The following is a 12851-nucleotide window of genomic DNA, read 5'->3' as shown; positions in this document are numbered from 1 at the left end:
CCACATCCATTCTTTCACATACATATCCACATCCATTCTTTCACATACATATCTACATCCATTCTTTCACATACATCCACATCCATTCTTTCCACATATATTCATGTCACATCACATCACATTATTTCACATACACATCTACATCCATTCTTTCACATACATCCACATCCATTCTTTCACATACACATCCATATCCATTCTTTCACATACATATCCATATCCATATCCATTCTTTCACATACATATCCATATCCATTTTCATCACATACATTCACATCCATTCTTTCACATACACATTCACATCCATATCGTTTATTTATATCCTGACTCACATGATATCACATCTATTCACCTCACATCTCATCACCTCTATTCACATCACATCCATCCATCCATTCATTCACATCTATCTGAGTCACATCACATCTCATCACATCTATTCACCTCACATCTCATCACCTCTATTCACACCACATCCATCCATCCATTCATTCACATCCATCTGATTCACATCACATCTCATCACATCTCATCACCTCTATTCACACCACATCCATCCATCCATTCATTCACATCCATTTGATTCACATCACATCTATTCACATCACATCTCAACATATCTATTCACATCACATCTCAACACATCTATTCACCTCACATCTCATCACCTCTATTCACATCACATTCATCCATCCATTCATTTACATCCATCTGATTCACATCACATCTCATCACATCTATTCACCTCACATCTCATCACCTCCATTCACATCACATCCATTCATTCACATCCATCTGATTCACATCACATCTCTTCACATCTCATCACCTCTATTCTCATCACATCACATCCATCCATCCATTCATTCACATCTATCTGATTCACATCACATCTATTTAGAGAATTTAAACATAGAATTTAAGAGAACTCTAATTTTGATATAAAAATTCTTTATGCATCTATTTATGCATAAAAATCAATTTTAATGGGAATAACACTTTTGAAATAAAAATAATTCCTTTATGCATAAAAATCAATTTTAATGAGAATAACACTTTTGAAATAAAAATAATTCCTTTATGCATCTTTCTATGTATAAAATCAATTTTAATGAGAATAACACTTTTGAAATAAAAAAATAATTCCTTTATGCATCTTTTTATGCATAAAAATCAATTCTAATGAGAAAAACACTTTTGAAATAAAAATAATTCCTTCATGCATCTTTCTATGCATAAAATCAATTTTAATGAGAATAACACTTTTGAAATAAAAATAATTTCTTTATGCATCTTTCTATGCATAAAAATCAATTTTAATGAGAATAACACTTTTGAAAAATAAAAATAATTCCTTTATGCATCTTTCTATGCATAAAAATCAATTTTAATGAGAATAACACTTTTGAAATTAAAAAAAATTCCTTTAAGCATATTTCTATGCATAAAAATCAATTTTAATGCGAATAACACTTTTTAAATAAAAATAATTCCTTTATGCATCTTTCTATGCATAAAAATCAATTTTAATGAGAATAACACTTTTGAAATAAAAATATTTCCTTTATGCATCTTTCTATGCATAAAAAATAATTTTAATAATTAATATCAGTGATATCCATGCATATTCATAGGTGAATATGTACATGGAGTAATTAGAATATTTCTTTTAGAATGCACAAACGGTGGGAATTACTCTTTTGGAATAACATAAAAACAAACTTTCTTTTCGACAAAATTATGAAAAATTTTGCCATAACCTCCTTTGTATGGCTGACCATTTCTCATTTTTTCCATTCTTTAATTGACTTAAATTAACCCAATTTAGATGTATAGGACTCCAATCTACACAATTTTCAAAATTCAAGAGAATAAATAATAAGAAAAGTTTAATTAATCTTTTTGTTAATCTTTCTAGGATTAAGAAAGGCTGGAATGTAAAGAAGAGAAGGGGGTGGCCTTTTCCTCAAAGGCATAACATTAGAATTTAATTCAATCAACAATAAAACATAAAAATAAAGAAAACCATAGATTTAAAATTAAAAAGTAAGAAAATTTAGCTTACATGGAGTTGTAAGCTTTCCTTTGGCTTGAGGGATTGAGGGTTCTACTCTTGTTTGAAGCAAGAGTGGCCACCAATTCACTTTGGAGAGGATTAGGCCAAAAATAATTGAATTATTAAGAAATTCAATGTTAAACTGCTCAGGACGACAGGAGTAGAATAAGAGTGCATAAACACTATTAAGCTTTTACAAAGGGGGAGGCTTCTATTTATAGGAAAAAGTGAGCCTCTAGCCAAGCAAACTGATTCTAGAATTTTCCAGATCAGTTTGGTCAATTTTTGACCATTTTTGGATTGTCTTTTTTCTTTTCCCACCATCTCTTGGTTTCTCTTTGGATCATTTTTATTACTATGGTGACTCCAAGGGTTGATCCACACTTAAAGAAAAGACACCATATCAACTTTGTACTTTATAAAAAATATTGCATATGGAGAAGTATTCATCACAAAGCTCAAAGGCTACATGTAGAAGGAAAGAGGCATGTAGATTTGTGGGTTCAAGGAGGTCTATACCCTCTTGACCCATTAACTAGTAAGGCTCCATCATTTAGCACCTTGCATGATCTTGTTCGATTCATTGGGGGATGACAGAGAAGGCTATTTGAATATTTCTCACGATTGAATGATCAAGCTACTATTTTTCATTATCAACACATAAATATGGCTAAAACTATGCTTGGTGTATACACACAATTTGTTAAAGGACTAAAAGACATTGTGATCTCACAAACTCAATGTGTAAATGAGTTAGAAAGGCTACTTCAGTCATCTCAGAAAGAGGTAATAAAGCTTAGACAAACTAACCAAAAATTGGAGGAACATGCACTCCAAAAAACCCAAGTAAAAAGCACTCCTTTTGGGTTAAGAGTGAGATCGAGATAGTTTAAAAGTGTTACATGCCTAGCGACACATCGGATGCTAAGAAGAAATGGATGAGGCTTGCTTGAACCTACATGAATGGTGTGGGAGGTTTTTGCTTGGATAATCATCTAGATAGAATTTCTATGATCAAGTCTTCTAGCAAAAATAATAACATGATTGAAATGCTCAAGCTCTTGCAGTGTGCAAGGCTTCAAAGGAAGGTAGTCAAGGAAGTTTGCAATGACTTTCGTGACTTGGTCAAGCCTGATGGGGTGGTGGAGGCATGTGACAAGGTTTCAATAAGTAGAAAGGGATATAGAGCCATACCAATGCTACTCTTCCAAGGTATGAAGCTTTATCATCTTCGTGTGTTCGGCTTACCCCGACCACATACTACAGCAATGGCACAACACTAACAAAATTTGGCTATTCCAAGGTTCATAGGTGAATACAAACACAATGATTGTAGATAAGATTTTTTTTTAAAGAAATCAATATTAAAGTACGACATGTATAATAACATATTTATAGATGTTTTAGAAGGGTCCAATTAGCCATGGTAAAGTTCTATCAGTGCACAATAGAGGACTGTGAGGGTAATCTTATTTTTGTTATCAAGCTTGATGGGGCACAAATTCTCAAAAATTTAAAAATGAAAAGAATCAATATAGGGCTGATGAACAAAGCTTTAAATTATGCCCAAGGTAAGGAAGACTAGCCATTATATAGCGCATAACCAGAGATGGAACTATGGTACATAGAGGCAGCTGCAGTGCCCGATGAGAGTTATGATACTCTCAAATGGTTGTTTTGACACACAAAAACTCCAAGAGTCACTGATGCTAAGAATAAAGGTGAGATGCTTGTGGTGGATGGGGTAGAAAACATAAGTTGAGTGGCACGTGAGTGCCGACTTGAAAGCATTGAAGTGCATGTATGGGGTGTGTGGTGGCCTTAGATGTGCAAACCCATGCCTCTATGGCATGGCAGGCATGAACGCTCCAGATTGGTATAACCCTACAATGGATTGTACGAAGCCTCCATCCAAAGACACGACAAAGCAAGTAATTGGTGATAAAGACCAGACCAAGGCTAAAGGGAAATCAAAGACCAAGAGAAAGGGAAAGTCAACAAAAATAGCCAGATTCAAGGGTGAACCTGTATTGTGTCTGAGGATCCCAATTGGCATCCCATACTTCTTATATAAACCTAAAGAGAGTTCACATTTGTACTTTACATGTAAAAATTAGAATACTAGATAAACTATTAAAGCTTCATCTTGACTATGCTCATTCCATTTTGCCATCAGAGCTATCAGATGCATGTTGAAAGCAATGTGAGATTTTACTCTCGAACATGGGCTTTCATGGTGGTGAACATGTGCAACTTAAAAAGGATGACAAGAAATCAGGTACCACTAGTGATGTTCTGAAACATGTGTCAATGGGAGGAGCCAAAGGTAGGAGGTTCTTGTCAAACTATGAAAACAAACAGGTTACAACAGTATGGGCTTTCTACTTCTCTATCAACATTATCTTTTCTGCATTGTGTTGTATCCTTCTATATCCTAAGTATACTAACAGAACCTTTAAGGCCATCAATGGAATGCATGGACCATCTGAATATTTTGAATGGTAAATGATCAGCACGCCTGGAGGTATCCTTGAAATAGTTGAGGGCTAAGTCTCTACCAACAAAAGTTTGTTTACCGCCACCTCGACCAAGGAATCCATCTTCATCTGTTATTTCAAGCTATAAACAAAGAAAAATTTTACTTTACAACAATAATTTTTTTTTTAAAAATATTATGAATTTATTCTTATAAATACCCTTTTATTATCATCGTCAACAAGTCGCCTATCCTCCCACAAGTCAATTAAACCTTGTGGAGGCATCTCTCCTTCTGAGCATGGAATCCCTTCCCATATTAGAGATTCCCATGCTTTCTTGAATAGCCAAAAATTCTTCTTCTATGGAAAGAGTGTTTTCTTGTTCTTCAAACTTTCTTGTGCACATTTTTATAGCCTTAGGTGCACTGATGAAATTGTCACATGTTGCTTCTATATCAAGCACTAAAAATTCATAAATGGTATTTGGATCTAAAAAATATGATGCAACTTGACATCCATCTGCTAAGCTATTAACCGAGACAATAGTCCTCTCTTATATTCAAGAGCTCTGGATATCTGTTAGTAGTACAAAACTCTTGTTGTCCTTTGGTGGGAAGGATGGTAGGCATGGGAGAAGGATCTCCTTCGCTGAATCCTCTATAGAAACATCCTTTTCCTTTGGAAGAATTAAACTTGCTTTAAAATCTACAACATCAAAATCGCTTCTCATTATTTCTTCTTGCTCTATATCCACAACCATTTCTCCATCATGCATTTCCTCTTGATTTTGAATGTCCCATAGGAATACTATAGGCTAGACACTGAAACTGTCAAGATTGCTCTTTTCAACATCCTCAATTCCTGATTTTGCATGTAGATAGAAAAGGAAAGCCACATGAAACTGAAAAAACCTGCATTTCCTACTATGTAATCTGCAATGCTCCATAGTGACTTTCCAATGGTCAAGAAGTATGCCATAATTTTTCTGTAATCTGGCCTTTTCTGAAGATGTCTGTGATAACCTGCTAAGATGATCAAACCTCACACTTTCAATATGAATGGCACTATCCTCTGTCAATGCAAATAAAGTTTGCGTTTCCTCTTCATAATACTCCTTGAAGTGATCATGTTAAATCTTACATTGAAGCATTCCCTATAGTAGTAGCACTCAAATAAATCTTGTGCACCTGCAAGCTCTAAGAAGTCAAAAAGTCTCTTTGCTCTGTTGGTGTTTCCTCTGTCACAGGAACACCTTCATCACTTGAACCCATATCCATGTAGTAAACTTTGGATCTAGCCAACACCACCTCTAAATAACCCTGGGTGTAGCTTAGGAGCACACAATAGAAGCTAAGCTTTCAGTAACTAAGGAGAGTGTTGGAAAGATAATGCGATTACTACAATCCAATCGATCAAGATGCTCTTATTCATGTTGTCTTTCTACCATTGATGGAGAAGCATACGGGACACGAAAATTCTCATGGGTGTAGCTGGAGGGGCAGGCGGGACAACCAAGTAGAAATTTGGTGGTTTGAAGGTAGACATGGTAGGTTGGAAACACCGCGGAAAATTCAAAATTCAATATGAATGGATTGATGCTATCACTTCGTCTTTCTACAATGAGTGGCTAGGGCAAGGGATCTGCTTTGTAAATCTTCTATGGTGGGGCAACTCAGGGGGCTAGGGGTAGCTTAGTGGTGGCAAAGGGAAGCTCAGGGGAAAAGGGCAGCTCAGTGGTGGAAAGGAACCTTAGGGCACCTTGAGAAGCTCAGAGGTGATTTTTTAAATTAACCAAATATTTATAGTGCCATGAGGCCACGTGGCAATGATACGGATGCCACATGGCCATGCCACATATTCACATGTGCGACTTGCATGTGTGAAACAACCCACACGCGGGAACCCACATGTCGATATGCAGTCATATGTGTGTGGTTGTCACACGTGTGGATACACGTGTGCATTTACACTTGCACATGTGGATACAAGTGTCATCATATCATTCCGTTATCCGTATACCACATGGCTTTAACCCGTACATGGAAAGACAATGCACACCGACTTTTTTTGCATTCTATTTGACCTATACTTGTTCTTCACCTATTCCAACTCCTATTGATCAAACTACCAGCAGAAGCAAGACCCACTTTGATTTCCCTCCAACTAAACTTGTCTCACTAGAATTATGGCATGTTATCAATATACTTGAGGCATCCAAATTACACCTATGTGTTGTTCTTCCATCAGGCCAAAGGTATTCTTACGTTTCGACTTTGTTTGTTGTGTGCAATAAATGTTGATGTAGAAAGTTGTTAGAAGAGAAAACAACCTTAAGCACCATCTTCTAGCCTAGCCATTATCAAGTTGTTGAGGCTATGTAACTTATGCTAAATTTGACCTTGAACCCCTCAAAAGGTATGCGCATGCAAAAAATCAAATCAATAGATCTGATTGATTACACCTTGTATATGCACTAAATAGGTCTAATAGTAGAAGCTACTCTCATCAAAAGTAAAGAGAAGCCCTTGCAAGTCTTGAACCCATCCACTTTTCTCAGCAAAACCCTACGCCCTGACTGTGCGTAGGAGGCAGATAGAGACAAGCAGACTAGTGCTCATATACAAGGTCCACAACCACACGAGGAGCAACACTAGACGGCTCTCCTCATGTTGTAGCTCCTTACTCTTACTTGCCTATGGAGCTGGATGTAGTAGGCCTTGTTGGGCCACTACAGAGCTGGATGTAGTTTGGCACATGCAAGAGCCGGCATATTGCAATGGCATTATAGTAGTATACATGAATGAATTTTATCTAGGTAACTATCCTGTGTAGTTCAGACACCTCATTCGCCCCCATCAATACCCCTCTCCGCTTTTCCATATTCCTGTGTCTTAGGTAGGCTATGCCATATATGATTCATATTCCATTTGAGTTCTAATAATTGAAAGATTGCATTCTCGAGTTAGAAGGGAAGGTTTTCTGACCGGCGAGCTCTTGACATAGGCCTTATTGGATTACTACAGAGCTTACCTGCCTTCCCCTCTCTCTCACCATCCTGAGCAACGTGACTCTCTCTGCCTCAACGTGTGCACTGCTCCTTGCAATGCCACTAATGGAAAGAAAACACGATATACGACACCATGTGTTATTGAGTCGTCCTACTTGTGTCGCCTTTCTATTACATCGTGTATTGAACATTGTTGCTAGTGGTGGTCGTGGTGTAGGAGTAGTAGGACACGAGCATGATGTAGATGCGATGCTGGCCATTTCATCTTCAATCCCAAGTACAACACACCATAATTTAGCCAAAATAAATAAAAGGCGTAGAAAGAAGGCATGGATATAAGATCCTATGTGTTGTCAGTTCATCCTACTTGCACCATCTTTCCATTTTTGCTTGTTCCTCTCACAAGCCCACACCAGTCTCTAACCAGTTAGATTGCTTGTACTATACATATAGGAATGATGTTTCCATTTTAAATAAATTGATAATATATTATATACATATCATGTTCTTGTTCTACCTTGAATATCTAAATCCAAATGAGGTAGGTTCTTATATGATGTCATATTTCATTCTATGTTTGATTGACAAGCCATAGATGGTTTAAATAACAAGGAGGGTCGGAGGGTTGGTAGAGAAAGCAATAAGTGAAAACACATTATCAAAGCTAAAGGTAAAAAAAAGAATCAACCAACATGTGAATGCCCTGAGAGAGATAAGGAAGCCCAGAAACATGTCGAGCTACTTATACCTAAGCTTACCTTCATGAGAGTTGTGAGATAAATTTGTGATGAATAGAAGCTTGGGATGAGATGGGCCGGCAATGCAATATGTGCCCTTTAAGAGGTTGCAGAAGACTTCAATATAGACGTTTTTATTGATAGTTACATTTTCTCTACCCATGTGCATAGGGTCACTCTTATGGACAAGGACATGGGATACTAGATTGCAGATCAATTAAAGACTGAGAAGGGTAAAGAATAGATGTCTTCTGAGGAAGAGGGGAAGATTGATGAAGAAAGAATGATGGGAGATGAGCTGATGGACCTTGAAGAGAAGAATCTTTAGGATTTAAAGAATGTACCTAGACAACTTGTTATTCAGGTGAAAGATTGTGTTGATGGTGTAGAGTATCTTGATATAGCACCTTCAGATACATATATGCTGTTAGAGAGAAATCGAGAAATAAATGATGTTGTGATCTTGATATCTCTCATGTATGTAAGCTATCTTTTTTGAAAATTTATCTACTAATTTATATTTTCAAGATAAATGCCTAATTTATCCTCTTATTTGTTTTTTGTAGGCTTCTTTTAGCCACCTAGCCCCAGAGGTCTATTATCCTATTTTTTGTTAGACCCGTAATCTCTCTTTATGTAAGAGAAACAAGCACCAATTTTAGTAGGCTGGAAGAATGGTTGAGGAGATGCGACTTTGAAAACGTGTAATATGTAATTGTACCTTATAATGAAATGTAAGTATTTTATTTTAAACATGTTTAATGTCCTTTTATACATCTCTATCAATTATTTTTTTCTTTTCTCTATTTTGTAGGAGCCATTGGAGTGTAATTATAATTGATATCAAGAAAAGAAAGACATGTTTCTTGAATTCCATGCTTGGTATGCATGGAGAAGCCAAATTATAAGTTTTTAATTTTAATAGAGATTGTGTTTAAGATTCAATTTGAATTAGATTGAATAATTTATGTGGTTAGATTGAATAATTTATGTGGTTTGTTATTTTGCTGGGGATCTAAATGCATAATAAGCACATTAGAAACAATCTATCCTCCACTCCTCAACAATAAAACTCCACGTCAGTTTTTCATTTTGCTTGTAAGTTATAATAATATAAATGATAAATTTTAAGTTTGTAATAAAGCTTTAGTTAAAAGTTTAAACAAGGAATATCATTGCGATAGGTTCCATTACAAACTGGTTGAAGCTCATGTGAATGGAGAGTGGTCACAGACACATGGAGATGCATGCAATCAAAATTTTCAATAGACATATCAAAAAGAGTAGCTGTGAGTATTTTCGATAGACACATCAAAAAGAGTTGTGAAAAATTTAAATATTTTTCTTAAGCTTTCATTTCCTACTAATATATACTAAGATTTTTGTTATAAATTTTTCGCAGTTCATAACTTCATGTTATACATACACATATATTTGGTGGGTGGGAGAAAAGGCAATCAGATTAATGCTCGACAATCGTGTGGATCTTCCCGTAGATCCAGATTCACCACCACCATCAATCCCACCTATGATGGCAAAGAAACCATAAAAAAAGAAAGGACTTCCCACAGTGTCTCGATTGAAATTCGGGTCATCTGAGAAGAAAACGATAGACGCGGAGAAGGGAAAGGCTTCTCAAAAACAGAAACAATATAAGGAAAAAGAGGCCAACTCAAAGAAAGCATCCAAGAAATCGGAGTCCAAGCTGACCAAGAAAGGCGAAGAGGCCAAAGCTTCTATGGACACTGACCCACCAAAGGAGATGGTTTTTTTGTTCACATACATTGTAACCAACCAATTTGTATAGATACCATTGTAATAATATATATATGAAATTAATATCGAGTTTAGTTTCTCATTTTACATTGGTTATCTTGCCTTAATAATGTTAAAAAACTATTTTACAAAATGAATCGACAAGACAAGATAGATGGGTGCAAAATTATATTGTCTTAAGAAAACTTCAAGATTACAGTAGGGAGCAAACATTTCATACAACTAAAAGTATTTTCAGATATTCTTCCCACCATAATACCATCTACCTTAAATTTGTAGTATGATGGTTGGTATCTAATAGAAATTCCAAGGAAGTACGCACATCCCTCAATGTCCAATCTGTATTTATAGGGACGACTCTATTGTCATCATCACTCAAGTTGACTGTTAGGTCATACTGCACAAATTTTTCCTCTAAATCCAATGGCATCCAAGTCCTTGTACTCTTTTTCCATCGTTTGTACTCTAAGCTAATGTACAAGGTTTGTTGAGAGATGTTGTATGCCATCACCACAGAATCAATGCAAGTATTACATTTTATAAGATCACCCCTATAGATGACTTCATTCACTTTCCATTCTACTCTAGCTACATTATCCAAGTCAGGACTTAGATACATATGTAGATAGCCACATTTCTTTTGTCCTCTTCATGTTTGCTTCGCAAAAACATGACACAAATACATGGAGAGGTATAAACCATGATAGCCTAATCCTCTTAGAACTCTTTCTTGCTTTCATAGACTTTTGAATATCCAAGACAATCTTGGATTTAAATGCTAATAGAGTACATTTTCTTGGAAAGTCCCAATCTAATGAATTTAGGCTTGGTATAGCCAAACTCTCCAATCTTCCATATAAGCTTCTAGTCTTATAGGAAAAATATACTTAGTGTTGTATAAAAACATCTGTTTATTAATGAAAAAAGCAGATGGTTGATTGAAAAATAATGCTTTCCCAAGATTAGCATGCGTGGCTTCGAAAGTCTTGGTGAATGACTCCACAGGTTGCCACTCCATGCTTGTTGATGGATAAACATCTATCACATATACAACACATGTGGATAAACCATAGAATCATAAAGAACATAAATAAAATTACAAAAAATGTCTTACAATGAGCTTGCAATGCAGATGCTAGAGTAGACGGATGCATGTGCATGTCTCTTGTCGTGTATACATGTGGCACCTTTGCCTTCCACCCATCATTTTTATCTTGAATTCCAAGATATGCTAGAGTAGACGGATGCATGTGCATGTCTCTTGTCGTGTATACATGTGGCAACTTTGCCTTCCACCCATCGTTTTTTATCTTGAATTCCAAGATATGTCCCTTCCAATTATATTGTACTAAGCCTCTTCTTTGCCTTTTTATCCTATGAGGACCTTTGCAGTTGCAGTCACCCAATCGTTTCATTTCAAGTTTATACCTTTCCACACACCCTGATCATCTTTTTAAAATTACAAAGAATGCATGATGAAATGAAATTAGGAGTGAGCCTTCGGTTAGACTATTGTCTCGACATTGTTAGATGATGAATAGAGGAGAGGATGATGCAAAAAGACAACTAGAAAGAGGTGCAATCACAATAGATTAGGGAGTTTCAGATGCATTTACTCATTTTGGGGGAACCTAAATTTTAAATTTTTACTTTTTGAAGTACTGACATTTGGCACGTGAGGACAAGCCCTTAAAGTTGGAACCCACTAAAGTGACGTTGAAATAGCTATGATGTATCACATTAAAGTGGTGATAACCCACTAAAATAGCCAAAATTAGTGAAGCTAGTAAAAAGTGGATATGACAATGTCATATTTATGGTTGAATGTCACATTTCTATTGGTCCAAAGCTTCATCCAAATCTGGTACGTGATTAAAATGCGACCCTTTTTTAAATGTTTTTGGCCCTAATAAAGAGCTTGGCATTTAGTCAATTACTCCTAGTGCATAGAGAACCAAGGTTTTTTGAGGACACCTGATTAGTGATCCAAGTGTTAGATATCTTATTGATAGGTTGAGATATGATGGATATACAACTCATCACTATGCTTACATGGTTAAAGAAATACAAGAGATAGAGTCCACTTATTTCGACCAAGCACTTGGAAATCAGAAATGGGAAGATGCCATGGATGAGGAGATGGAAACATTGGATACAAATGCGACATAGAAATTAGTTCCTTTGCTTGAAGATAATAAGGAAATGGGTGGTTGCAAGATCAGGGTGCCCAGTTTTGTCCACTCAGGCACCCTGTAAACAGTAAAAAAACAGGCATTTGTTTACCTTTAGTGGCTAATCTCTCCTAGTAAATGAAGGAATTTCGTTTCAAGTTCTTTTGTTGGAACATCATATTCAAAGTTGGAAATATAGTTGCATAATTTGATTAAGCATTAGATAGTCAAAAGTCCTCATTTTCTTAGGTACAAAGTCAATGTATACATCCTGTCCCAAATTTGAACTGATTCCATAAAATGCTAATATCTTTTACATATAAACTCATATGAGATTCCCACTTTGTACCTTAGATCTTCACATAGTATGGAGCTTAACTTGATTTTTTGAGAAAATTTTAAGATATTTGTATATTTTCTTTAAATATTTCAAGGTCTTTAAAGTGTTATAATATACGCCACTTTTTGTACCCACAATAGATACCACTTAAAATCCTCAATCTTGTAGATCAAAAGAGTGGGTAGATAGTGAGACATTAGTAGAATGTGGTGGTTAGTAAAAATTACAAATCCAATGGTTGGATTTTTAATGATCTCTTTTTTAAAATTCTTCCAGGCTATCAGAAG

The sequence above is a fragment of the Cibotium barometz genome, chromosome 4 (genome assembly GCF_041138505.1).
Source record: "Cibotium barometz isolate CiBa-2024 chromosome 4, ASM4113850v1, whole genome shotgun sequence".
Lineage (NCBI taxonomy): Eukaryota > Viridiplantae > Streptophyta > Polypodiopsida > Cyatheales > Cibotiaceae > Cibotium > Cibotium barometz.
The sequence above is the reverse complement of the archived record's forward strand: the minus strand, read 5'-3'. Positions refer to the sequence as shown.